Below are 27,525 nucleotides of genomic sequence, written 5' to 3'. Positions count from 1 at the left end.
TCTGTTATGTACCCCATAAAAGACTATGTTCTTTTAATCCACTTTTGTGGGGCAGACCTATTGTGGGTGGGATCTTTTCATTAGGTTGCTTTCATGGAGATGTGACCCCTTAATTGTGGGTGGGACCTTTTGATTAGATTAATTCCATGGAGATGTGATTCTGACCATTCAAGGTAGGTCTTAAGTAGTTTACTGGAGTCTTGAAGAGAACTCAGGGAGAGAGAGAGCTCAGAGCTGACACAGACCAAGATACTTGGAGAAGCTGAGAGAGACATTTTGGAGAGAAGCTAAGATATATAATCCAGAGTTTTCTCCTGGGAGAAGCTAAATAAGAGAGAAGCTAAGAGAGACAGAAGCCAAGAGACATTTTGGAGAAAGTCACAGAAACCAGAAGCTAAACCCGGGAGAGAAGGATCAGCGGAGCCAGTCACGTGCCTTCTCATGTGGCAGAGGAACCCTAGATGCCATCAATCTTTCCTCAGAGACGGTCTTACTCTTGATGCCTTATTTTTTGGGGAACATTTTCATGGCCTTAGAAATGTAAATCTGTGAACTAATAAACCCCTAGTGTAAAAGCCAATCCATTTCTGGTGTTGTGCACTCCAGAGGCTTTAGAAAACTGGAACACTTGAGTGTTTAGAAACCGGATAGCAGATAGACAGACCGAGAGATGGATGGAGAGAATGATAAGGCAAATGTGGCAGAATATTAAAATCAGTGTATCTGGGTATTTAGAAGGTAGGTTAGGGCTATGTTGGAATTCTCTGAATGGGGTCTGTGTTATTTTTGTTAACTGTCCTGTACATTTGAAAGTATTTTAAAATAAAAAGTTTAAAAACATAACTTGATGAATATAACTGCTACTATTATCATTATTAAACCAAGGTTAAGTATGGCTCATTTATGATCTCAACAGAAATGTAAATCTATGTTTACGTGCTTCCTGTACTTTTTCCCTTCAGATTTTTTAACATTATTTTTTTCAGTTTTTTAGACTTCCTAGTATTTTTGATTTTTAAAGATAAATGGTTATAGTTGACCCTAGAATAAGCCATAAAGAATATCTGTAAAAGAAAGTCCCCATTAATATTTTAATTCCTAAGGTTATTAATAATAACTATTAAGAGCAAAAGAAAAATAACCCCACAGATGAATACTAGTCTATACCAAGGCTATCCAATAAAACTTTCTAAAAATGATGGCAATATTTTGTATCTGCACTATTCAATACAACAGACAACAAATAGTCACTTGTGACTACCGAACACTTGAGATGTGACTAATGAAAGCAAGGACCAATTTTTTTAATTTTACTTAATTTTTAATAGATTAAAAATGCTAATGCCATATGTGACCAGTGGCTTCTGTACTGGTTATACCAAACTAGGTTCTGCAGAACTGGGGAACACCTCTGTTGGCTGGGAAGGCTTCTTCTTTGCTCCCAGGTTGTGCTTCAAAATGGCATTCTCCAAAATGTTGCTCTTGGGACGTTTTGTCCTCTCTTAGGTTCTCTGGAGCAAACTCTGGACTAATATCTCCCGACTGTCAGCAAAAGTCTGCTTTCAACAGTGGTCTCCAAAATTTCTCTGTCAGCTACAGCATTCATGGTTCCTTCTCCCACGACATTTCTTGCTAAGCACCTCGGAGTCCTATCTTAGCATATCCCAAGCAAACTCTGGGCTTCATCTCATAGCTGATCGTCCTTCTGTCTGCATCTCCAAGGATCCCTAAGTGTCATAAGAGCTCTTAGCTTCTCTCCAAAATGTCCCTCTCAGCTGCTCTGAGGACCTTCTCTTTGAGAGCTCTTTTATAGGACTCCAATGATTAACTCAAGACCCACCTTGAATGGGCAGGGCCCATACCTCCATGGAAATAATTTAATGAAATGTTTTGCCCATGTTTGACTGAGTCACATCTCCATGGAAACACTCAATCAAAAGATTACAACGAAATTAACATTAATATGCCAGCCCCCACAAGACAGCATTAAAGAACAGGCTTTTGGGGAGACAAAATATATCGAAACTGGTGCACCATCTCAAAAAGTATACTCTGCCCACATATACTAGTGGGCAATATAGTTTAGTGGTTAAGAATATAGCTATGGATAGTCCTGGGGGAGAAGCTAAGATGGCGGCACAGAGAGGAATGGAAGCTAGTTAGTCCCCCTGGAACAACAAATAACAACAGAAAAATTAGTAAATAACCTGGAATAACTGTGGGGGGACAAACGTGACTGTCCACTCATCATACACAAACCTGAACTGGAAGGAATGCCCAAGATCACAGCATAAAATCTGTAAGTAAAAACTGCGGATCCGAGCAGAGAGCCCCTCCCTCACGGAAGTCTCCCAGTGCTAGAGAGCAGCACACTCTGAACAAGCGAATATACCTCAGCCCAGCTCCAACTGGGGTTTTAATGGTAACTGTTCAATACAGACAGCGAATCCCCACAAAGCGGAGGCTTTTGGTGACGACTGATCTTGGGAGAATCAGGGTACATATGTATCTCAGGAGACGGAGCCCAAAGGATCGGGTGCTATCTCTGGCTGACGGGTCAACCTGGGGGCCGTGGACAGGGGCTTTCTGTCCCTTTCTCTCTCTCAACCTGGGCGGCTCAGTGGAGAAAGCCTCAGCCATTTTCAGTTCACAGTGCTCTGCTGTAGAGAAAGCCTCAGTCATTTTAAACTCGCAGCACTCTGACCCAGACAAGGGTGGAGATAGCAGAGTCAGAGAAACAAAGAATCTATTTATATGCAAATGACATCTCTCTAGGGGGCACAGCTTCCCAAAAGGAAAGAGGAGGGGCCCAGGTCTACCACCTGCCTTCCATTCAGAACCAGACCCCAGAGCCTGGGGGAGGAGAGCCGCGGGCCACACTTCCTTCCACCAGTCTGGAGTGACAGGCTGACAGGTGCCACCTGTTGGGCAGAAAGGCACAGGGTGTGTCAATCCTCTAAGACACACCATCAGGGAAACCAGATACTGAATATTTCCTCTTTCTGGGACCTAAGCTTGTTCTCATCTGGGAAAACCTGACTGGGGTGGTCTAGGAGGTCAGACACCTAGACAACAAAAAACTACAACCTACACTAAGAAAAACGAAGTTATGGCCCAGTCAAAGGAACAAACTTACACTTCAACTGAGTTACAGGAACTGAAACAACTAATGCTAAATCAATTCAAAAAGTTTAGAGAAGATATGGCAAAAGACATAAAGGCTATTAAGAAAACACTGGGCATACATAAGGCAGAAATCAAAAGTTAAAAAAAAAAAACAACTGGCAGAATCTATGGAAATGAAAGACACAACACAGGAGACAAAAGACACAATGGAAACATACAACAGCAGCTCTCAAGAGGCAGAAGAAAACACTCAGGAATTGGAGAACAAAACACCTGAAAGCCTACACACAAAAGAACAGATAGAGAAAAGAATGGAAAAATATGAGCAACGTCTCCGGGAACTTAAGGACAAAACAAAATACAAGGGTGTACATATCACTGGTGTCCCAGAAGGATAAGAGAAGAGAAAAGGGGCAGAAGCAACAGAGGAAATAATCAATGAAAATTTCCCATCTCTTATGAAAGACATAAAATTACAGATCCAAGAAGCGCAGCGTACTCCAAACAGAAAAGATCTGAATAGGCCTACGCCAAGGCACTTAATAATCAGATTATCAAACATCAAAGACAAAGAGAGAATCCTGAAAAGAGCAAGAGAAAAGCAATCCATCACATACAAAGGAAGCTTAATAAGCCTATTGTGTGGATTTCCCAGCAGAAACCATGGAGGCAAGAAGGAAGTGGGGTGATATATTTAAGATATTGAAAGAGAAAAACCAACAACGAAGAATCCTATATCTAGCAAAACTGTCCTTCAAATATGAGAGAGTTCAAAATATTCTCTGACAAAAGGACAATGAGAGATTTTGTGAACAAGATACCTCCCCTATAGGAAATACTAAAGGGAGCACTACAGACTGATAGGAGAAGACAGGAGTGAGATGTTTGGAACACAATTTTGGGTGATGAAAGCACAGCAATGTAAGTACACAGAACAAAAACAGCTATGAATATGGTTCAAAGAGGAAAGTTAGGAGCATGTCGGACACCAGAAGAAAAGAGGAAAGACAAAGACTGGGACTGTATAACTCAAGAAAACCTAGAGTGCTCAACAATTGTGATAAAACGTACAAATATGTTTTTTCATGAGGGAGAACAAACGAATGTCAACCTTGCAAGATGTTAAAAATAGGGAGGCATTAAGGGAAAACTACAATCAATGTAAACCAGAGACTACGATTCACAGAATCACTGCATTATGCTTCCTTTAATATAACAAAGGCAATATACCAAGGTAAATGCAGATAGGAGGGGGGCATAGGGGAGAGGTGTGAGACACCTGGCATAGGTGGTGTTGTCTGACTCTTTATTCTACTGTGATTTAAGGTAATCTTTCCTTTTGCTGCTTCCTAGCTGTCATGTTTTTTTTTAACCTTTCTTTTTTCTTTTTCTTTTGCCTCTCTACCTTCTTTGACTCTTCCCCATGCCTTGTGGAAGAAATGTAGATGTCCTTATATAGATAATGGTGAGGGTGGTGAACACATAAATATGTGACTTTACAGGGAACCAGACTGTTCACTTAGGATGGAACGTATGGCGTGTGAACAAAACCAACTTAAAAAAAAAATGGGTTGACGAAGAAACCTTGAGGGCAATATACTGAGTGAAATAAGCCAGACACGTAAGGACAAATCTTGCAGAGTCTCACTGATAGGAACTAATTATAATACGTAAACTCATAGGCATGAAACATAAGATACCAGGATACAGAAAGAGGCTAAAGAATAGGGAACAGTTGCTTATTATGAGCAGAATGTTCAACTAGGTTAAACTTAAATGTTTGGAAATTAACAGAGATGATGGCAGCACATTGTAAGAATAACTAACAGTGCTGAATGGTGCGTGAATGTGGTAGAAAGGGGAAGCTCAGAGTCCTGTATGTCACCAGAAGGAAAGTTGGAGGTTAAAAGATGGAAATGTATAAATCTTGTGGTGGGCAATGTCTGTGATTAACATTAGAAATCTCTTTCATGAACCAGAACAAATGTATGACAGTACAATTAGAAGATAATAATAGAGGGGCATATAGGAAAAAATATATATACCTACTACAAACTATACACTACAGTTAGTAGTATTTCAACGTTCTTTCATTGACAGTAACAATATATACTATACCCATACTACTAGTCAACAATGAAGGGGGGGTTGTTAGGGATATGGGAGGATTTGACTTTCCTTTTCTTTCCTTTTTTTTTCTCTTCTTTGTCTTTATTTCTTGTCTGGAGTAATGAAAATGTTCTGAAAACTGAACAAAAATTAACTGTGGTGATGGATGCACAGCTGTATGAGGGTACCGTGGGCAACTGATTACACACTTTGGATCTTTGGATAATTGTATGGTATGTAAACAATCACAATTTAAAAAAAAAGAACAATACAACTGTGAAGTCTAAATGCAAGGATTCAAATACTGGCTCTGCATTTTCTACCTCTGTGACCTTGGACAACTATTTAATTTCTCCTAAGCTTCAGTTTCTGCATCTTTAATAACATACATTTAATAATAGACCCTATCTCATTGGATCTCACGGCTGCAAAGATTAAATAATGCAACATTTGGCAAAGTATCTGGCACTTAATAAACACCTCTTATAGAGAGATTTCCAGGAAGATGGCTGAGTAGATGAGGCAGAATGGGCGTCTTCTCTGTGAAAGAAACTAGAGAGAGGGACCAGAGGCCACCCAGGACCATGGTCTCAGGTTGTGACCCACGACAGAGGCTCCCTCACAATACCTGGAAAGGACACCAACAAAAAGGCCAGATGGTGGTTCCAGGGATGTAATGACTATGTTCCTGTTGGACCACCTCCTAGTAGGCAACAGCAAGACCACTGCCAGGCAAGGAAGTGAACAGTTGTTCTGCACTCCCATGCACCTACCTTAACAAGAGGCTGGTGGGTGATCCTCCACAGCCAGACATGCAGGAGCTCTCCTGGAGGGAACCCAGTAGGCAGCATTTACTCTCTTCCCATGGAAGTACGGGGTGTGCAATGGCAAGAAGCAGGGAAGGGAGACAGCCATGTTGACGATCAGGAGCCCCTCCCACAAGAGAGAGACTGGCAGGTCCACAGAAGGCAGGGAGCATACAGGCAGGTGCCACGTTCCATCAGTGGGATGCCCTTGAATGGACTACCCTGGCTACATGTCCAAGAACCACTTCACAGCCCCAGGACAGGCAGTCCCCAATATACACAGAGAACCGGGGCACTGCTGGTTCTCCAGACGGTTTGAATTCGGCCAAGCGCGCAGGAGAATTCCGTCTTGGCAGCGCCACCTGCTGGTAGGACAGGGAAACAACAGTCCAGGAAGCTGTACCTCAAGAGCACCACCAGCTGGTAGGATTGGGAAACTGCACTCTAGCAACCTATAACTTTACCGAAATAATAATCCTGCGTTTCCCAAAATAACCTTATCAAGACAAGCAAATGCCCCGAAATCAAAAGAAAATTATAAAGCACTTGAACAATCTGGAAGATATGGACAAGCCAAACAAACAAAAAGCCAAAAGAGATGCAAAATTTAGAGCATTTAATTAAAGAAATACAAACAAATCTCAAAAACAACTTCAACGAGATGGCTAAAGACATAAAGGAAATCAAAAACACTCGACAAGAGCAAACAGAAGAATCTCAGAGTTTTAAAAAAAAAGAAAAAGATTTTATGGAAATAAACACTGTGGATCAAATAAAAAATATACTAGAGACCCATAGTAGCAGATTTGAAGATGCAGAAGAAAGGATAAGTGACCATGAGGACAAAGTAATTGCAAGCATAAAGAACAAATGGAAGGAAAAAATCAAAAAATTTGAAATTCATCTCAGAGAAATTATGGACAATATGACGCAAACAAATATAGGAATCACTGGTGTCCCAGAAGAAGAGTAGGGTAAAGGGCTAGGAAGAGTGTTCAAGACACAGTTGGGGAAAACTTCACAATCCTTCTAAATGACATAAATATGCAAAACAAAGATGCCCAATGAACCCAAAATTGACTAAATCCAAATAAACCTATTCCATGGCATTTACTGATTAGACTGTCCATTGCTGAAGAGAAGGAGAAACTTCCGAAAGCAGCAAGAGAGAAGCGATTCACCACATACAATGGAAAGCACATAAGATTAAGTACTGACTACTCAGCGCACACCATGGAGGCTACAAGAAAGTAGTATGACATATTTCAGATTCTGAAAGAGAAAAAATGCCAGCAAAGCTCTCCTTCAAAATTAAGGGAGAGAAAAAAGTTTTCACAAGCAACTACCGAGATAATTTGTTACCAAAAGAACAAAAGACATGCCGTGCAAGAAATATTAGAGAGTTCTACTAACAGAGAAAAACAGAGGAAAGAAAGGTCTGAACAAGAGCATAGAACTGAAAAGTATTAGTATGTGTAACCTAAAGAGAAGAGAAAGAGGGGGGAAAAAAAATAGATCTAACAACTAAAAACCAAAGGATAAGATGGCTGATTCAAGAACTGCCTTCACAGTAATAACTTTGAATGTGAATGGATTACACTCTTCAATTAAAAGATACAGACTGGTAGAATGGATTAAAAAGTATGACCCATTGATGTGCTATTTACAGAGACTCATTTCATTTTAGACCCTGCAACACAAAGACACTGGAAGTGAAAGGATGGAAAAAAATACTCCACACAAACTGCAACCAAAAGAAAGCTGGGGTAGCTATACTAATATCGGAAAAAATAGACTTTAAGAGACAAAGAAGGACACTATATATTAATAAAAGAGACAATTCACCTAGAAGAAGTAACAATCCTAAGTGTTTATTCACCCAATCAAGGACCTCCAAATAACATGAGACAAAGATTGGCTAACCTGAAGGGAGCAACAGACACATCTACAATCATACTGGGAGACTTCAATATACCACAGTTTTTTATATTATAGAACTAGACAGAGGACGAAGAAGGAAACTAAGAATCTAAACAATATGATAAATGAACTACGCTTAACAGGCATATATAGATCATTACATCCCAAAGTATCAGGATATACATTCTTCATCTACAATCATACTGGGAGACTTCAATATACCACAGTTTTTTATATTATAGAACTAGACAGAGGACCAAGAAGGAAACTAAGAATCTAAACAATATGATAAATGAACTACGCTTAATAGACATATATAGATCATTACATCCCAAAGTATCAGGAAATACATTCTTCTCTAGTGCTCATGGAATGTTCTCCAGGATAGATCATATGCCAGGGCACAATTTTTCATAAATGTAAAAAGGCTGAAATTATTCACAGCACACTCTGATCACAATGGAATACAACTAGAAATCAACAACCACCAAAGAACCGTATCTTTCACAAATACATGGGACTTAGACTCCTAAACAACCAGTGGGTCAAAGAAGAAACTGCAAGAGAAAATGGTAAATATCTAGAGACAAATGAAAATGAGAACACAACATATCAAAACCTGTGGGATGCAGTGAAGGTGGTACCGAGAGGGAAATTTACAGCTCTAAATGCATATATCAAAAAGTAAGAGGAGGCGGGGCAAGATGGCAGACTGGTGAGCTCTATGTTTTAGTTACTCCTCCAGGAAAGTAGGTAGAAAGCCAGGAACTGCGTGGACTGGACACCACAGAGCAATCTGACTTTGGGCATACTTCATACAACACTCATGAAAACGTGGAACTGCTGAGATCAGCGAAATCTGTAAGTTTTTGCGGCCAGGGGACCCGCGCCCCTCCCTGCCAGGCTCAGTCCCGGGGCAGGAGGGGCTGTCAGCTCCTGGAAGGAGAAGGGAAAACTGCAGTGGCTGCCCTTATCAGAAACTCATTCTACTGATTCAAACTCCAACCATAGATAGACTGAGACCAGACACCAGAGAATCTGAGAGCAGCCAGCCCAGCAGAGAGGAGACAGGCATAGAAAAAAAACAACACGAAAAACTCCAAAAAAAAAGTGGAGGATTTTTGGAGTTCTGGTGAACATAGAAAGGGGAAGGGCCCTGAGGCGCATATGCAAATCCCAAAGAAAAGCTGATCTCTCTGCCCTGTGGACCTTTTCTTAATGGCCCTGGTTGCTTTGTCTCTTAGCATTTCAATAACCCATTAGATCTCTGAGGAGGGCCCGTTTTTTTTGTTGTTTTTTTTTTTTAATCCTTTTTTCTTTTTCTAAAACAATTACTCTAAGAAGCCCAATACAGAAAGCTTCAAAGACTTGCAATTTGGGCAGGTCAAGTCAAGAGCAGAACTAGGAGAGCTCTGAGACAAAACGCAATAATCCAGTGGCTGAGAAAATTCACTAAACACCACAACTTCCCAAGAAAAGGGGGGTGTCCGCTCACAGCCATCATCCTGGTGGACAGGAAACACTCCTGCCCATCGCCAGCCCCATAGCCCAGAACTGCCCCAGACAACCCAGTGTGACGGAAGTGCTTCAAATAACAGGCACACACCACAAAACTGGGCGTGGACATTAGCCTTCCCTGCAACCTCAGCTGATTGTCCCAGAGTTGGGAAGGCAGAGCAGTGTGAATTAACAAAGCCCCATTCAGCCATCATTTCAGCAGACTGGGAGCCTCCCTACACAGTCCAGCAGCCCAGAACTGCCCTGGGGGGACGGCATTCACCTATGACATAGCACAGCCATCCCTCAACAGAGGACCCGGGGTGCACGGCCTGGAAGAGGGGCCCACTTGCAAGTCTCAGGAGCCATACGCCAATACCAAGGACTTGTGGGTCAGTGGCAGAGAAAAACTGTGGCAGGACTGAACTGAAGGATTAGACTATTGCAGCAGCTTTAAAACTCTAGGATCACCAGGGAGATTTGATTGTTAGAGCCACCCCCCGCCCCTGACTGCCCAGAAACACGCCCCATCACAGGGCAGGCAACACCAACTACACACGCAAGCTTGGTACACCAATTGGACCCCACAAGACTCACTCCCCCACTCACCAAAAAGGCTAAGCAGGGGAGAACTGGCTTGTGGAGAACAGGTGGTTCGTGGACGCCACCTGCTGGCTAGTTAGAGAAAGTGTACTCCACGAAGCTGTAGATCTGATAAATTAGAGATAAGGACTTCAATTGGTCTACAAATCCTAAAAGAACCCTATCAAGTTCAGCAAATGCCACGAGGCCAAAAACAACAGAAATTATAAAGCATATGAAAAAACCAGACGATATGGATAACCCAAGCCCAAGCACCCAAATCAAAAGACCAGAAGAGACACAGCACCTAGAGCAGCTACTCAAAGAACTAAAGATGAACAATGAGACCATAGTACGGGAGATAAAGGAAATCAAGAAGACCCTAGAAGAGCATAAAGAAGACTTTGCAAGACTAAATAAAAAAATGGATGACCTTATGGAAATTAAAGAAACTGTTGACCAAATTAAAAAGATTCTGGACACTCATAGTACAAGACTAGAGGAAGTCGAACAACGAATCAGTGACCTGGAAGATGACAGAATGGAAAATGAAAGCATAAAAGAAAGAATGGGGAAAAAAACTGAAAAAATCGAAATGGACCTCAGGGATATGATAGATAATATGAAACGTCCAAATATCAGACTCATTGGTGTCCCAGAAGGGGAAGAAAAGGGTAAAGGTCTAGGAAGAGTATTCAAAGAAATTGTTGGGGAAAACTTTCCAAATCTTCTAAACAACATAAATACACAAATCATAAATGCTCAGCAAACCCCAAATAGAATAAATCCAAATAAACCCACTCCGAGACATATACTGATCACACTGTCAAACACAGAAGAAAAGGAGCAAGTTCTGAAAGCAGCAAGAGAAAAGCAATTCACCACATACAAAGGAAACAGCATAAGACTAAGTAGTGACTACTCAGCAGCCACCATGGAGGCGAGAAGGCAGTGGCACGATATATTTAAAATTCTGAGTGAGAAAAATTTCCAGCCAAGAATACTTTATCCAGCAAAGCTCTCCTTCAAATTTGAGGGAGAGCTTAAATTTTGCACAGACAAACAAATGCTGAGAGAATTTGCTAACAAGAGACCTGCCCTACTGGAGATACTCAAGGGAGCCCTACAGACAGAGAAACAAAGAAAGGACAGAGAGACTTGGAGAAAGGTTCAGTACTAAAGAGATTCGGTATGGGTACAATAAAGGATATTAATAGACAGAGGGGAAAAATATGACAAACATAAACCAAAGGATAAGATGGCTGATTCAAGAAATGCCTTCACGGTTATAACGTTGAATGTAAATGGATTAATCTCCCCAATTAAAAGATACAGATTCGCAGAATGGATTAAAAAAAATGAACCATCAATATGTTGCATACAAGAGACTCATCTTAGACACAGGGACACAAAGAAACTGAAAGTGAAAGGATGGAAAAAAATATTTCATGCAAGCTACAGCCAAAAGAAAGCAGGTGTAGCAATATTAATCTCAGATAAAATAGACTTCAAATGCAGGGATGTTTTGAGAGACAAAGAAGGCCACTACGTACTAATAAAAGGGGCAATTCAGCAAGAAGAGATAACAATTGTAAATGTCTATGCACCCAACCAAGGTGCCACAAAATACATGAGAGAAACACTGGCAAAACTAAAGGAAGCAATTGATGTTTCCACAATAATTGTGGGAGACTTCAACACATCACTCTCTCCTATAGATAGATCAACCAGACAGAAGACCAATAAGGAAATTGAAAACCTAAACAATCTGATAAATGAATTAGATTTAACAGACATATACAGGACATTACATCCCAAATCACCAGGATACACATACTTTTCTAGTGCTCATGGAACTTTCTCCAGAATAGATCATATGCTGGGACATAAAACAAGCCTCAATACATTTAAAAAGATTGAAATTATTCAAAGCACATTCTCTGACCACAATGGAATACAATTAGAAGTCAATAAGCATCAGAGACTTAGAAAATTCACAAATACCTGGAGGTTAAACAACACACTCCTAAACAATCAATGGGTTAAAGAAGAAATAGCAAGAGAAATTGCTAAATATATAGAGACGAATGAAAATGAGAACACAACATACCAAAACCTATGGGATGCAGCAAAAGCAGTGCTAAGGGGGAAATTTATAGCACTAAACGCATATATTAAAAAGGAAGAAAGAGCCAAAATCAAAGAACTAATGGATCAACTGAAGAAGCTAGAAAATGAACAGTAAACCAATCCTAAACCAAGTACAAGAAAAGAAATAACAAGGATTAAAGCAGAAATAAATGACATAGAGAACAAAAAAAACAATAGAGAGGATAAATTTCACCAAAAGTTGGTTCTTTGAGAAGATCAACAAGATTGACAAGCCCCTAGCTAGACTGACAAAATCAAAAAGAGAGAAGACCCATATAAACAAAATAATGAATGAAAAAGGTGACATAACTGCAGATCCTGAAGAAATTAAAAAAATTATAAGAGGATACTATGAACAACTGTATGGCAACAAACTGGACAATGTAGAAGAAATGGACAATTTCCTGGAAACATATGAACAACCTAGACTGACCAGAGAAGAAATAGAAGACCTCAGCCAACCCATCACAAGCAAAGAGATCCAATCAGTCATCAAAAATCTTCCCACAAATAAATGCCCAGGGCCAGATGGCTTCACAGGGGAATTCTACCAAACTTTCCAGAAAGAACTGACACCAATCTTACTCAAACTCTTTCAAAACATTGAAGAAAATGGAACACTACCTAACTCATTTTATGAAGCTAACATCAATCTAATACCAAAACCAGGCAAAGATGCTACAAAAAAGGAAAACTACCGGCCAATCTCCCTAATGAATATAGATGCAAAAATCCTCAACAAAATACTTGGAAATCGAATCCAAAGACACATTAAAAAAATCATACACCATGACCAAGTGGGGTTCATTCCAGGCATGCAAGGATGGTCCAACATAAGAAAATCAATCAATGTATTACAACACATTAACAAGTCAAAAGGGAAAAATCAATTGATCATCTCAATAGATGCTGAAAAAGCATTTGACAAAATCCAACATCCCTTTTTGATAAAAACACTTCAAAAGGTAGGAATTGAAGGAAACTTCCTCAACATGATAAAGAGCATATATGAAAAACCCACAGCCAGCATAGTACTCAATGGTGAGAGACTGAAAGCCTTCCCTCTAAGATCAGGAACAAGACAAGGATGCCTGCTGTCACCACTGTTATTCAACATTGTGCTGGAAGTGCTAGCCAGGGCAATCCGGCAAGACAAAGAAATAAAAGGCATCCAAATTGGAAAAGAAGAAGTAAAACTGTCATTGTTTGCAGATGATATGATCTTATATCTAGAAAACCCTGAGAAATCGACGATACAGCTACTAGAGCTAATAAACAAATTTAGCAAAGTAGCGGGATACAAGGTTAATGCACATAAGTCAGTAATGTTTCTATATGCTAGAAATGAACAAACTGAAGAGACACTCAAGAAAAAGATACCATTTTCAATAGCAACTAAAAAAATCAAGTACCTAGGAATCAACTTAACCAAAGATGTAAAAGACCTATACAAAGAAAACTACATAACTCTACTAAAAGAAATAGAAGGGGACCTTAAAAGATGGAAAAATATTCCATGTTCATGGATAGGAAGACTAAATGTCATTAAGATGTCAATCCTACCCAAACTCATCTACAGATTCAATGCAATCCCAATCAAAATTCCAACAACCTACTTTGCAGACTTGGAAAAGCTAGTTATCAAATTTATTTGGAAAGGAAAGATGCCTCGAACTGCTAAAGACACTCTAAAAAAGAAAAACGAAGTGGGAGGACTTACACTCCCTGACTTTGAAGCTTATTATAAAGCCACAGTTGCCAAAACAGCATGGTACTGGCACAAAGATAGACATATAGATCAATGGAATCGAATTGAGAATTCGGAGATAGACCCTCAGATCTATGGCCGACTGATCTTTGATAAGGCCCCCAAAGTCACTGAACTGGGTCATAATGGTCTTTTCAACAAATGGGGCTGGGAGAGTTGGATATCCATATCCAAAAGAATGAAAGAGGACCCCTACCTCACCCCCTACACAAAAATTAACTCAAAATGGACCAAAGATCTCAATATAAAAGAAAGTACCATAAAACTCCTAGAAGATAATGTAGGAAAACATCTTCAAGACCTTGTATTAGGCGGCCACTTCCTAGACTTTACACCCAAAGCACAAGCAACAAAAGAGAAAATAGATAAATGGGAACTCCTCAAGCTTAGAAGTTTCTGCACCTCAAAGGAATTTCTCAAAAAGGTAAAGAGGCAGCCAACTCAATGGGAAAAAATTTTTGGAAACCATGTATCTGACAAAAGACTGATATCTTGCATATATAAAGAAATCCTACAACTCAATGACAATAGTACAGACAGCCCAATTATAAAATGGGCAAAAGATATGAAAAGACAGTTCTCTGAAGAGGAAATACAAATGGCCAAGAACACATGAAAAAATGTTCAGCTTCACTAGCTATTAGAGAGATGCAAATTAAGACCACAATGAGATACCATCTAACACCGATTAGAATGGCTGCCATTAAACAAACAGGAAACTACAAATGCTGGAGGGGATGTGGAGAAATTGGAACTCTTATTCATTGTTGGTGGGACTGTATAATGTTTCAGCCACTCTGGAAGTCAGTCTGGCAGTTCCATAGAAAACTAGATATAGAGTTACCATTCGATCCAGCGATTGCACTTCTCGGTATATACCCGGAAGATCGGAAAGCAGTGACACGAACAGATATCTGCACGCCAATGTTCATAGCAGCATTATTCACAATTGCCAAGAGATGGAAACAACCCAAATGTCCTTCAACAGATGAGTGGATAAATAAAATGTGGTATATACACACGATGGAATACTATGCGGCAGTAAGAAGGAACGATCTCGTGAAACATATGACAACATGGATGAACCTTGATAATGCTGAGCGAAATAAGCCAGGCACAAAAAGAGAAATATTATATGCTACCACTAATGTGAACTTTGAAAAATGTAAAACAAATGGTTTATAATGTAGAATGTAGGGGAACTAGCAGTAGAGAGCAATTAAGGAAGGGGGAACAATAATCCAAGGAGAACAGATAAGCTATTTAACGTTCTGGGGATGCCCAGGAATGACTATGGTCTGTTAATTTCTGATGGATATAGTAGGAACAAGTTCACAGAAATGTTGCTATATTATGTAACTTTCTTGGGGTAAAGTAGGAACATGTTCGAAGTTAAGCAGTTATCTTAGGTTAGTTGTCTTTTTCTTACTCCCTTGTTATGGTCTCTTTGAAATGTTCTTTTATTGTATGTTTGTTTTCTTTTTAACTTTTTTTTCATACAGTTGATTTAAAAAAGAAGGGAAAGTTAAAAAAAGAAAAGAAAAAGAAAAAAAAAGAAAAACAAGGGAAAAAAAAAAGATGTCGTGCCCCCTTGAGGAGCCTGTGGAGAATGCAGGGGTATTCGCCTACCCCACCTCCATGGTTGCTAACATGACCACAGACATAGGGGACTGGTGGTTGGATGGGTTGAGCCCTCTACCACAGGTTTTACCCTTGGGAAGACGGTTGCTGCAAAGGAGAGCTAGGCCTCCCTACGGTTGTGCCTAAGAGCCTCCTCCCGAATGCCTCTTTGTTGCTCAGATGTGGCCCTGTCTCTCTAGCTAAGCCAACTTGAAAGGTCAAATCACTGCTCTCCCCCTTACATGGGATCAGACACCCAGGGGAGTGAATCTCCCTGGCAACGTGGAATACGACTCCCGGGGAGGAATGTAGACCTGGCATCGTGGGACGGAGAACATCTTCTGGACCAAAAGGGGGATGTGAAAGGAAATGAAATAAGCTTCAGTGGCAGAGAGATTCCAAAAGGAGCCGAGAGGTCACTCTGGTGGGCACTCTTATGCACACTTTAGACAACCCTTTTTAGGTTCTAAAGAATTGGGGTAGCTGGTGGTGGATACCTGAAACTATCAAACTACAACCCAGAACCCATGAATCTCGAAGACAGTTGTATAAAAATGTAGCTTATGAGGGGTGACAATGGGATTGGGAAAGCCATAAGGACCACACTCCACTTTGTCTAGTTTATGGATGGATGAGCAGAAAAATAGGGGAAGGAAACAAACAGACAAAGGTACCCAGTGTTCTTTTTTACTTCAATTGCTCTTTTTCACTCTAATTATTATTCTTGTTATTTTTGTGTGTGTGCTAATGAAGGTGTCAGGGATTGATTTGGATGATGAATGTACCACTATGTAATGGTACTGTAAACAATCGAAAGTACGATTTGTTTTCTATGACTGCGTGGTATGTGAATATATCTCAATAAAATGAAGATTAAAAAAAAAAAAGAAAGCTAATAGGATTGAAAGGGGTTGTTTAAAGGCATGTTTCCCACAGATCACCACAAATATAGAAAGGCACTTGCATAATATACTTCTAATGTATGACACTAACACAGAGACTTGTAAACAGAAGTGTTATATGGGAAAAATCTACTTACTGCATACTAGGGAACTATAATTAATAAGAATACCACACCAGTACCACAGAAATACTAGGGACAAATAATTTAAGAATGACAAGAGCTATGAGGTATTTTGGGTTATGAGAATTATTTTAAATGGAAATTAATGAGTATTGATGTGGATGGATTATTGCAGATATAACATAAGCTGTGTGTACTTAGGAACCCCATACTTTACAAGGCAAACCCCTGACCTTGAGGTTTGCTCACGTGAAACTTATGGTTGTTAAGGGGAGGCTAAACCCACCTACAATTATGCCTAAGAGTCACCTCCAAAGAACCTCTTTTGTTGCTTAAATGTGGACTTTCTCTCTAAGCCTAATTCTGCAAATAAATTCATCACCCTCCCCCCATCGTGGAATAGGACCCCACAGATGAATGAGTCTTCCTGGCGAAGCAGGACATAGATTCCAGGAATGAACCTGACCCTGGAGTTGAGGGATTAAGAATGCGTTTTTGCCCAAAAGGAGGAAAACAAAGGCAACAAAATAAGGTTTCAGTGGCTAAGAGAATTCAAATAGAGTCAAGAGGCTGTCCTGGAGGTTATTCCTATGCAAGCTTCACCTAGATATGCTGAATGACCACAGTATGATAAGCCCAAGTCAACAGTAGTCTCGAAAATCTTAAATACGCTGATCCCTATCAGAGACTCTATAAAAGTATCATTCACTAAGTTTATTCTTCAGAATCTTAAATCCTTCAAAGAACTCCTATGCCAGCTAACTCCCCAAACCCAGAGAATAGCCTCTTCAATAACATCAACTAGATATGTTTCCATTATGGTGACACCCCTTTTCAACATGAACAAGTTAGGGTGGTCATTGCCTAGACATCCCTGAAGATCGGGAAAATGATTAAACTAGAGGAAGGGACAGCAACAGACAAGATGGAATTTAACAAAAGATTATGAATACTAAATCTCTATATAATTTTCTTTTACTTAGTTGCTAGGGTATTAGAATAGTTAGAAGGAAAGAACTGAAATGGTGGAACTGTAACCCATAGCATCCTTTGAAACCTGTTCTATAGCTACTTGTTAAATTGTAATTTGAAAGCTATCACCTTTTTGTATATCTTTTATATTTCACAATAAGGAAATAACTGAAACTATGGCACTGTAACTCATAACAACTTTGGAAATTTCCTATATAACTACTATATAGTTAAACTATATACTTTGAAAAATATTACCTTTTTGTATTTATGTTAGATTTCACAATGGGGAAGTGACTGAAACTGTGGAACTGTGGTCTATGATATTCTTTGAAATTTGCTCTCTGCTTGTTAAATTGCACTTGGAAAGTTATTGCTTCTGTGTATGTATGTTATACTCTACAATAAAAAATACGAAAAACAGAAAAAAATGAACAGTATAAATGCTACTTGCTTGTTTTTTATCATCATTTTAATGTCTCAGGATCACAATATTAAGAATACCTACAACAAAGCTCCTAACTATTTCCATGGGATGATTTATTCCTACTTAAGTTATTCCTACTTAAGATATCACTACCATATTGCTTGCTATCATATAACTTAGACAATGAGGGTAAGATATACTCAATTCTCTGGCAGTGCAGCTCACGATAAAGGCAATTCAGCAAATGCCTGGAGGGGCAGCACATTTAAGCAGGTACAAGGGAACCTTCCGGGATGATGGTAATGTTCTAAATGTTGATTGGAATTGTGGTTTTAAAAAGCATATACATTCATCAAAATTCACTTCAGATCAATATTTCACTGTACATAAATTTTATCTCAAAAAGAAATGTAAAAAAAAGGCCATTATTCAAGTACACTGAGTAGTGTTTCCAAAGGCAGAAAAGATTTAAAGAGAATATTTTTGTTTACTTAGCAGCTAAATAGAAAATAAATTAACCAGAAACATTATATTCACTTTTAGTTCAGTTTTGTTTTACTTTGTTAGAAATAAGTTGTGGGCTATAGAACAGTTGAAAAATCCATGTGTAGTTTTTCAAAGTAAATACAGGATATCTTTACCAGTAATTTGCAGTTTCTTCTATAAAACTGTACCATTAAGTGGTAAGTTATTAACTCATGCTTTAAATATTCCACCAATGTTCTTGGTATTAAATTGAGAATGATCAACTTCATATATAAAAAGAGGCTAAGCAATAAACATTTTCTTTCTCTTCTATAGAAATAAGTAATATTTGAAGGATATCTCATTCCATTTTCAAGCTCTTGAAATCAGGCTGTTTTCTCTCCCAATCTGTTGCTATGTTTTAATCCAATGAAATACTGTCTCGATTAATAAAGCAGTCTTGTATAGAATTGTCTTTAAAATTAATTTCATGTATACATCATCATCTATAAAGTATTTGTGCTAAGTAAGTATGTTTAACTTTAATCAAGCCTTTAAACATAACTTTCGGTTTACAAGAAATATAGAGAACAAGGAAGAAGTTAACAATTAGACAAATCCTGAGTAGTGGGGTGCTCTACGAGTAAAGTGAACTAATCTATTGAAAAAAAAAAAATTCTATGTAACTGAAAGTGAGAGAAAGGACCAATGGAATGCATGAACCTTGAGTGAATCCTTGTTTTAAAATCACAAAAAGGCTGTACACAAGTAATGGGGGGGGGTGGATATTAGGGGAAATTTCAAATCCAACTACAATTAGAAGGTAACAGGGAATTACGTTTCTTAGAACCATTTCATGGTTATGTAGAAAGATGTCACTTTTAGATAACACATACTGAAGTATTAGGTACCAGTGATGCATCTAGATGCAACTTTTAAATGGTTTGACAAATATACACACAGGCATATACACATACGCACACACAGACAACTATATATATATGGCAAAATGAATCTAAGTGGTACATATCTAGGTGTAGTGTATATTTGAAAATTTTTTATTATTTTCTAAATAGGTGTAATTGGTTGAATTTTTTAATACAAGCAAACTGTACTCAGGATACAATAAAAATATGACAAATTACAGGATGCGATGATGGTCCCTCTAGAGAAGCATTTCTGTGAAGTCATACATGTGTACACAAATTGGACATAATCGGAGATAGCGATCTCTACGCACAAATTATATAGTGCTGAAAGAAAGTAAGCTCTTTAGTTTATCTATATTCCCTAGCATATATAGTTAAGTGTCAAATGTGAGTCACAAAACCAACATAACTCAACAGCACATCACAATAATAATTGTCTCAGCCGTAGAGTATGTTAATAATTACTCAGTCTTCATTATTGTGTACCATATACATTACATACTATATGAAGAAAAAATACATAACAGACTTCAGAAAGATTTCTGTAAAATTTAATTTAGACTTAAAGGAATAGAGTCAAACTCCCCTGTGCAAGAAAAACAATAAACACTCTTAAACACACTAAATGATATGCATTATTCTAGTTTTAAGACTTTTCTTCTTATATGCCATCTTCCCAACTCAGTTTTATAAATTTTCCTTCAGTTCAATGAAAGACTGGTGAAACCCAGGCTTACCAATCATTTGACCCTGGACATCAGTTTTTCCTCCTCCATAAAATGAAAATGTCTGTAAAAAGAAATCAAACACTTCTACTCACAATATCACTATGTTTAAATGGCACAATATATGTCATTGGGAAAGCAATGTGGATCACACTCCCCTTTGTCCAGTATATGGATGGATGAGTAGAAAAATGGGGGCAAAAAAAAAAAAAAAAAAAAAAACTAAAGGAAGACTGGGGGGGACAATTTGGGTGTTCTGTTTTTACTCTTTTTTTAATTCTTGCTTTCACTTTTTCTGGTACAAGGAAAATGTTAAAAAAAAATTGATCGGGGTGATGAATGAACAACTATATGATGGTAATGTGATCAATGGATTACATACTTTGGATGATTGTATGGTATGTGAATAAATCTTAATATAAATAAATGGCACAATATGCTAAAAAGTTCTAGGCACTATGCTTGGAATTTAGTGAGCCTCTAAGAAGTAATCTTTAAGTGTGAATAAAAAACTATTTGAATATGTCTAATAAATCAACTTTTACTAAGATATCTTTCAAATAGATTATCTCAAATTGTATTGCTCTTACTGTAGATGAGAACCAGCAAGGAACAATTTTCACAACACAAGCTCTGTCATCAAACGTGTTTGACTCCCAACTCTGCCACATATTAAATAATTTCCCCTGGATCACAAGATTTTTATCTCAGCCTTACTTTCACTATTTGGAAAACAGAATTAAGACCAATTTCCCAAGGTTACTGTAGCACAATGACTAACAAACAAAATACAATTCAACATTTGATGGTTTGTGTGTTTTTAGTTTTTTGTTTAAAGATCAATGTGATTTATACATTGAATAATAGTAAACAAAAAAAGACAAGAACTTTATCACCCTTGGGCTTCAAAAACAAGTGATATTGTTGATAGTGGTAGTGGTGGATCTGGTTCTAAAGGAAGTGATGTTGATGACCATGGTGGTAGTGACAGAACAAATGAGAGGTAAAAACTACTGAATACAGGGAGGAGTGTGGGAAGATGGTGGAGTAGGAAGTTCCAGGACTCAGTCCCTCCACCAAAACAACTATTAAACAGGCAGAAAAATTCTGAAACAACTATTTTGAAACTCTGGAAGCCAGAAGAACACTATACAGCATCCAGAAAAGAGTGCAAGGAAGAGGCTGATAAATTACAGTAAGGAACAGTAAATTGCTCCTTCCATGTGGCGGCTACTGGCACCCATCCCCCATTCTCTCAGCAGGCTTCTGTGGGGTCCAGGTCTTGGCTAGCTCACTGGTGACAGAAAGGAACATAAAAATCATCTTCCCCAAGGTCAAGGGAGGGCATGGCCAATCACTGATCACAGCTTTTGATTAGCAACTTCGGAGTGCAGGGGGCCCAACTCAGAGGGCAGCTATTGTTTCAATCTGTTCCAGACAAAAGTGGAAGCAGTATTTGTTTCAACCCACCCCAAAAAAGGCGATGGCAGCCACTGTATCAACCCTCCCCATACAGGGGCTGTAGCAACTGGGGTGGGGACAGTTAGCTGAAGGGCTGCATGTGCTAGGCAGGCCAAGAAAGTTAATCTTTGAGGAGCTGTGGGAGAAGCGGTGCCCTTCCTGATCCCCCCTCCCAGAGGCACTTTGGGACCAGTCTGCGCCCCCTTAGTGGATCCCTGGCCCTGTTTCAACTGGGAAAGGCTAACTTGGGAAAGTCCTTTCCAGCATGCCCACTGCCCCCAATTTGCCCTCCAAGCAAAAGCAGCTTGAGATGATGCAAGAAATGTTAAAAACTATCGAGGCGGACAGTCGGGGACAATGGCCTGCTGGCTTCAAACATCTGGGAGAGGGAGGTCCGACTCCTGGCAAACAGAGAGGACAACCAAAGTCCTGTAAACAGGGCTACTCCAAAACAGCCAGGAAAAACCAGAAGGCAAAAATTCACAATCAGCTGAATTGTCAATAAAAATACACTTGTTCTGAAGAAAACAGAGAAATGCTACAGTGCTGCTAGTTTGAAGTTGCAGACCTGCTTTGGGCAAGTAGCAGACCCATAGACTAGCCAGAAATGTATCCTGGAAATAAAGAGAGCCAGAGAAGGAAAAGATAAGCTCTCCACACAGCCTTGGCTCACTGGGAGAAGTACACATGAACAGGAAAGACCCTAAGGCCCAAGCCCTTCATTCATCCCCAGCTAAGAGGGAGGCTATGTACACAGATAAGACCAAAGAAAGATCAAGTTCTTTGCATATCACTGGCCCACTGGGAAGTTGCACCCAAGGTGGTACCAGAAGGGCCCAGTAAGAAAAAAAGGTATGACAGCCACAAAATACTCCCTGAACCTTGCATGCGCTCCTTAACCCACATACACATCAATCAACAGAGGATGGAGGCTTTGTTGACTAAAAGCGTTTGAGTAGACTCTGTGACCAATCACTGGCTGGTCACAAATCTATGCAGACATAGAGGCAACAACCCCAAGGAAGGCAAGATAAAAATAAGAATAAAGAAAAAGTGAGCAGAGACATCAGTGCCTACACAGTGCAGGGGAGATAAATTTTGAAAATTAAATCCAGGCAAGGTTCTATGAAGCAAAACAAAAGCAAAAAATCAGCAATGACCCTAATGAACAAAAAACAGAACCCAGAGTTGCCACTATATGTTACTCAAAATATCCAGTTATTAACAAAAAATCAGGAAACATGCAAAGAAACAGGAATTTGTGAACCATACTTAAGAAAAAAGAAACTTCTGAGTGGGATCAGAAGAGCAGACAAAAATTTCAAAGTAGCTATTATAAATATGTTCAAAGAAATTAAGGAACGCATGCTTAAAGAATCAAAAAAATTATGATAATGTCTCAATAAGTAGAGAATCTTGATAAACAGTAAAAGCTTTTAAATAACCAATTGTAGAAATTCCAGAGATTAAAAGTACAACTTAAGTAACAACTGCATTAGATGAAAGAATCATGAAGCATGAAAATTAGTTCAGCAATTTAGCAGTTCAACAGCTGAACAGAAAATAATTCAATAATTGATGAGGGACATCAACTGAGCCAACATATGTATGACGAAAATTCCAAAAAGAGAGAAGACAAAGTGAAAGAAAAAATATCTGAAGAAATAATGGCCCAAACTTTCCAAATTTGATTTAAAAATAAAAATAATAAGCCATAGATCTAGGAAGCTTAGTAAACCCCAAGTGGGATAAACAGCTACATAAACATATAGATCCACACCTACATAACATCATACAGTGTTGAAAGCCAACACATACATACATACATACGAAAATGTTGACAAGATCAAAATAAAATGATCACATAAAAGGGAACAAAAACATGATATGGTGGGCCCAAAATTCAATCACTGGTGTCATTGTAAGTAGAGACAGACACAAGTGACATAGATACACACAGAGAGGAGAATGTCATGTGAAGACAGAGACAGAGAATGGAGTGATGCATCTTTAAACCAAGAAATGCCAAGATTGCCAGCAAGTTCCAAAGCAAACACAAAGACATGGAACAAATTCTCTCTCAGAGCTTCCAAAAGGAACCAATCCTGCCAACACCTTGATTTCAGACTGTCAGCCTCCAGAACCATGAGACTAAATTTTTGTTGTTTCAAGCCACCCAGTTTGTGATATTTTGTTACTGCAGCCCTAGGAAACTAACATGGGTATTATATGGTAAACAGTTAACATTGCAGGTCTGAGCCCACTATCCTTAGAAAAGCCTGCTTGAAAGGTTGGTGCTTGGCTGGCATCTGGAAACTTGAATTTCGGGAGGGTATTCACCATTCCCTAACTGAAAAGAGTGGTTCACTGTGCCAAAACTGTACAAACCATATGGTTTACCCTGAACATCTGCTTTCCTTCTGAAAAGGTAAAATTTTCATATTTGCTAGCTATCAGGTGTCTATGTGACCAACTCCCAGTAAAAACTTTGGGCACTGAGTCTCTAAGGAGCTTCCCTGGAAGACAACACTTCACGTGTTGTCACAACTTGATGCTGGAGGAATTCAATACATTTCGTGACTTTGGGAAGTTTGTGCCTGATTTCCTCAAGATTTCACTCATGAGCCTTTTCCCTTTGCCAATTTTGCTTTGTATCCTTTTGTTGCAATAATTCATAGTCATGAATACAACTATATGCTGAATTCTGAGAGTCCTCCTAGCAAGTCACCAAATATGGGGGTGGTCTAGAGTTAGAGAATGATAACTTAAATCCAAGAGAAGAAATGAAGAGCACAAGAAATGGCAAATATGTGGATAAATATAAAAGACTGAATAAACATATTTTTCTCCTTTTATCTCTTAATTTCTCTAAAAGACTTAAGACTTTAAAAAATATTATACACTGTACTTCTGAGTTTATGACATATAGATACAACATAAATGACAAAATCTCAAAGAAGGGGGCTAGAAAAGTTGCTATATTTTACTGGAATTAAGTCTGTATTAACCTGAAGCATACCATAATAAGTTGAGATGCATACTGTAATTCCTAGAGCAAATACTAAGAAAATAGTTCAAAAAAGACACAAGATTCAGGGAAAAAAATAGCAAAAGGGCAGGTGTATATTCAACAACATCAATGATTACATTAAATGTAAATGGACTAAACACTCTAATCAAAAGACAGAGACTGCAAGACTAGATTTTAAAAAGCAAGATCCAACTATATGCTATCTATGAAACACACTTCAAATTCAAAGACATGAACAGTTTCAAAGTAAAAGAATGGAAAAAGAGATGCCATACATGTGGTAACCATAAGAGAACTGTAATGGCTACACTAATATTAAACAAAGTATACTTAAAGACAAGAAATATAACCAAAAAGAGGGGTATTATAATGATGAAGAATGATACAAAGAAAAACAAAATTATAAATGCATCCAAACCTAACAATGAAATCCTGGAATATATGAAGTAAAAACTGACAGGACTAAACAAAGAAACAGACAATTCAACAGTAGAGTTGGAGATCTCAATACCCCACTCTTGATAACTGATAGAATTAGACTGACTCCCAGCAGAATACAGAAGTCTTGAACAACCCTTCAACCAATTTAACTAATATTTAGAGAACACTCCACCCAATAATAGCAGAACACACTTTCTTTACAAGTACACATGGAACATTCTCCAAAACAGAACATATGCTAACCCATAAGACAAGTCAGTGAGCTTTAAAAAGATCAAATAATTTAAAGTGTGTTCTCCTACAACAAAGGAATTAAGCTCGAAATTGATAAGAAATCTGGGAAATCATCAATTATTTGTAGTTATTAAATATCACACTTCTAAATAACCTATGATTCAAAGAAGCAACAAAATCAATTTTTAAATATTCTAAACAGAATGAAAACAAAATTGCAGCATATCAAAAGTTATGGGATACCACTAAACGGTGCTTAGGGAGAAAGAAACTTGTATCTATATGCCTATATTTAAAAAGAAGAAAAGTCTTAAACAATAATCTAAGCTTCTAACCTTAAGAAACTAGCAAAATCACAAATTAAACCCAAAGCAAGCAGAAGAAAATAATAAAAATCAGAGGAGAAATCAATAAAATAGAAAACAAAAAATAGAAATAAGAAATCAGTAAAACCAAAAGTTGGTCCACTGATAAGATCTACAAAATTGATAACATTTTAACTGGAGTGATCAGAGGGTCGGGAGAAAGACACAAATGACCAAAACCAGGAATGAAAGAGGGATAGTCACTATACACCCTACAGAAACTAAAAGCATTATAAAGGGAAATTATTAGCAATTTTATGGCAACTAATTAGATAATTTAGATGAAATGGACAAATTCCTCAAAAGTCAAAACTTGAATAAAACTGATTCAAGAAGAAATAGAAAATCTGAATAGACCTGTATCAAGTAAAGAAAACTGAATTAGTAATTTAAAATCTTCCCACAAAGAAAAGCCTAGGCCCAAACTGAAGATCTTCCAACTATTAAACTTCTAAAAACTTCTGTACAACAAACAGGATAGAGAGCCCAAATTCATTAATTTATTTTAAAAATACTTATTAACCATCTGCTTTGTGCAAGGCACTATGGATAGGATAAAAAGATACTCTCTGCTCTCCAGAAACTTATAATCTGGTTGTAGAAATACAACATTTGCACAAAACTTACAATACAAACCAAGAACTCATGAGAAAAAATTAACATTTCTTGTTATGATAAAGAATGACTGAAAGACAAAGAAGGATTTCAACAGTAGCTACAGTATGGATTGTGACAGGCAAAGATGGGGCACAAGAGTATTCCAGGAGGAGCATGTCTCTGTTATCAAACTAAGGAGCTAGAATTTCATTCTCTAACCAAAGTAAACTATAGAAGATTTCAGAACAGGTGAGTTTTTTAAGGGAGGCTCCTAGGAGGTTGTGAGCAATAGAATAGAGTTGGAAGGGTAAGAAATGGGACAGTTGGAAAAATACAGGTACAAATTATTGGCCTGTCTGAGGTCACACAGTTAACAATATACCTGATCCTACAGCTTGATTCTCCTATCTATCTCATTCTTTTTTCCATTATTAGCAGATACTATAGGAACTGAAGTTTCTGCTTAAGCTTACTCAAAGACAGATAAGTGAGCTCACAAACTCAGCATTATTTGCCTATTTCAGCTTTTTATTAGCAACCTAGTAGCAGTCAATAATAATTCCTAAGATGTGCATTTATACTAACATACCCATATATTGGGACAGAACGCCTTACATATAAGACATCCCTTCAATCCTTTCATATACTCCCTATTTACACCAGATTTCACAGTTGATGTTAATACTTCTCAGGATGACATATATTTAGATAAGTGCATCTTAAAGATATGAATGTGTGGGTAGGTATGCACAGAGGGCCATCATTCTGGCCATGGGGTGCTGGCCTCCCCATGAGACTAGGAAGGTCCAGACCAGGTGGAGTATTAGGGTGCTGTAGGGGAGGGGAGACGAGTGCCCATACACCCCTCTCAAGCTCTGTGCATGGCTGTGGGGGGGGCAGCCTTTGGGGCCTGCTGCTGTCCAGGACATGCTACTTCAGAGCTCGCATATTCACTGGCTGGGAGCCTGCCAGTACTCCACCTCCACCTCAGTGTCCCAGACTAGAAAACGGATCCAAGAATTTTCTCTCCTTTCTTTGCCTCTCAGGATCAAACATCATGATGGCTACAAACTGCTCAAATAAACAAACCTTGTAGATCTCCCCCCCCGCCCCCAAATCAAAGGAACTACCTACAGAAACTTTTGTTCATAAATTACATCTGTAACTATAATTCTCAAATTTGGGGTCAGGAAAGAATCTGAAGAGATACCATTCTATAATAGTGGGACTCCAAATAGCTACTTGTGATGTATAACAGTAGCTAGTAGACGTACA

General features: G+C 38.5%; 2 protein-coding genes across 4 annotated transcripts in view; both read right to left on the bottom strand.

The window, feature by feature from the left end:
- The window catches only part of RIC1 (RIC1 homolog, RAB6A GEF complex partner 1), a 215,779-nt gene that overhangs the window by 185,085 nt on the left and 3,169 nt on the right, over positions 1–27,525 (bottom strand). The gene's annotated exons all lie outside the window — the stretch shown is intronic.
- Positions 5,429–27,525, bottom strand: part of PDCD1LG2 (programmed cell death 1 ligand 2) — a 139,888-nt gene continuing 117,791 nt past the window's right edge. The window contains exon 9 of the transcript XR_005210621.1: positions 5,429–6,403. The gene's annotated coding sequence lies outside the window, so the exon portion shown is untranslated. The remainder of the gene's footprint in view (positions 6,404–27,525) is intronic.

Source organism: Choloepus didactylus, chromosome 10, assembly GCF_015220235.1.
Source record: "Choloepus didactylus isolate mChoDid1 chromosome 10, mChoDid1.pri, whole genome shotgun sequence".
NCBI classification, from domain to species: domain Eukaryota; kingdom Metazoa; phylum Chordata; class Mammalia; order Pilosa; family Megalonychidae; genus Choloepus; species Choloepus didactylus.
This window is presented reverse-complemented; position numbering and strand designations above follow the sequence as displayed.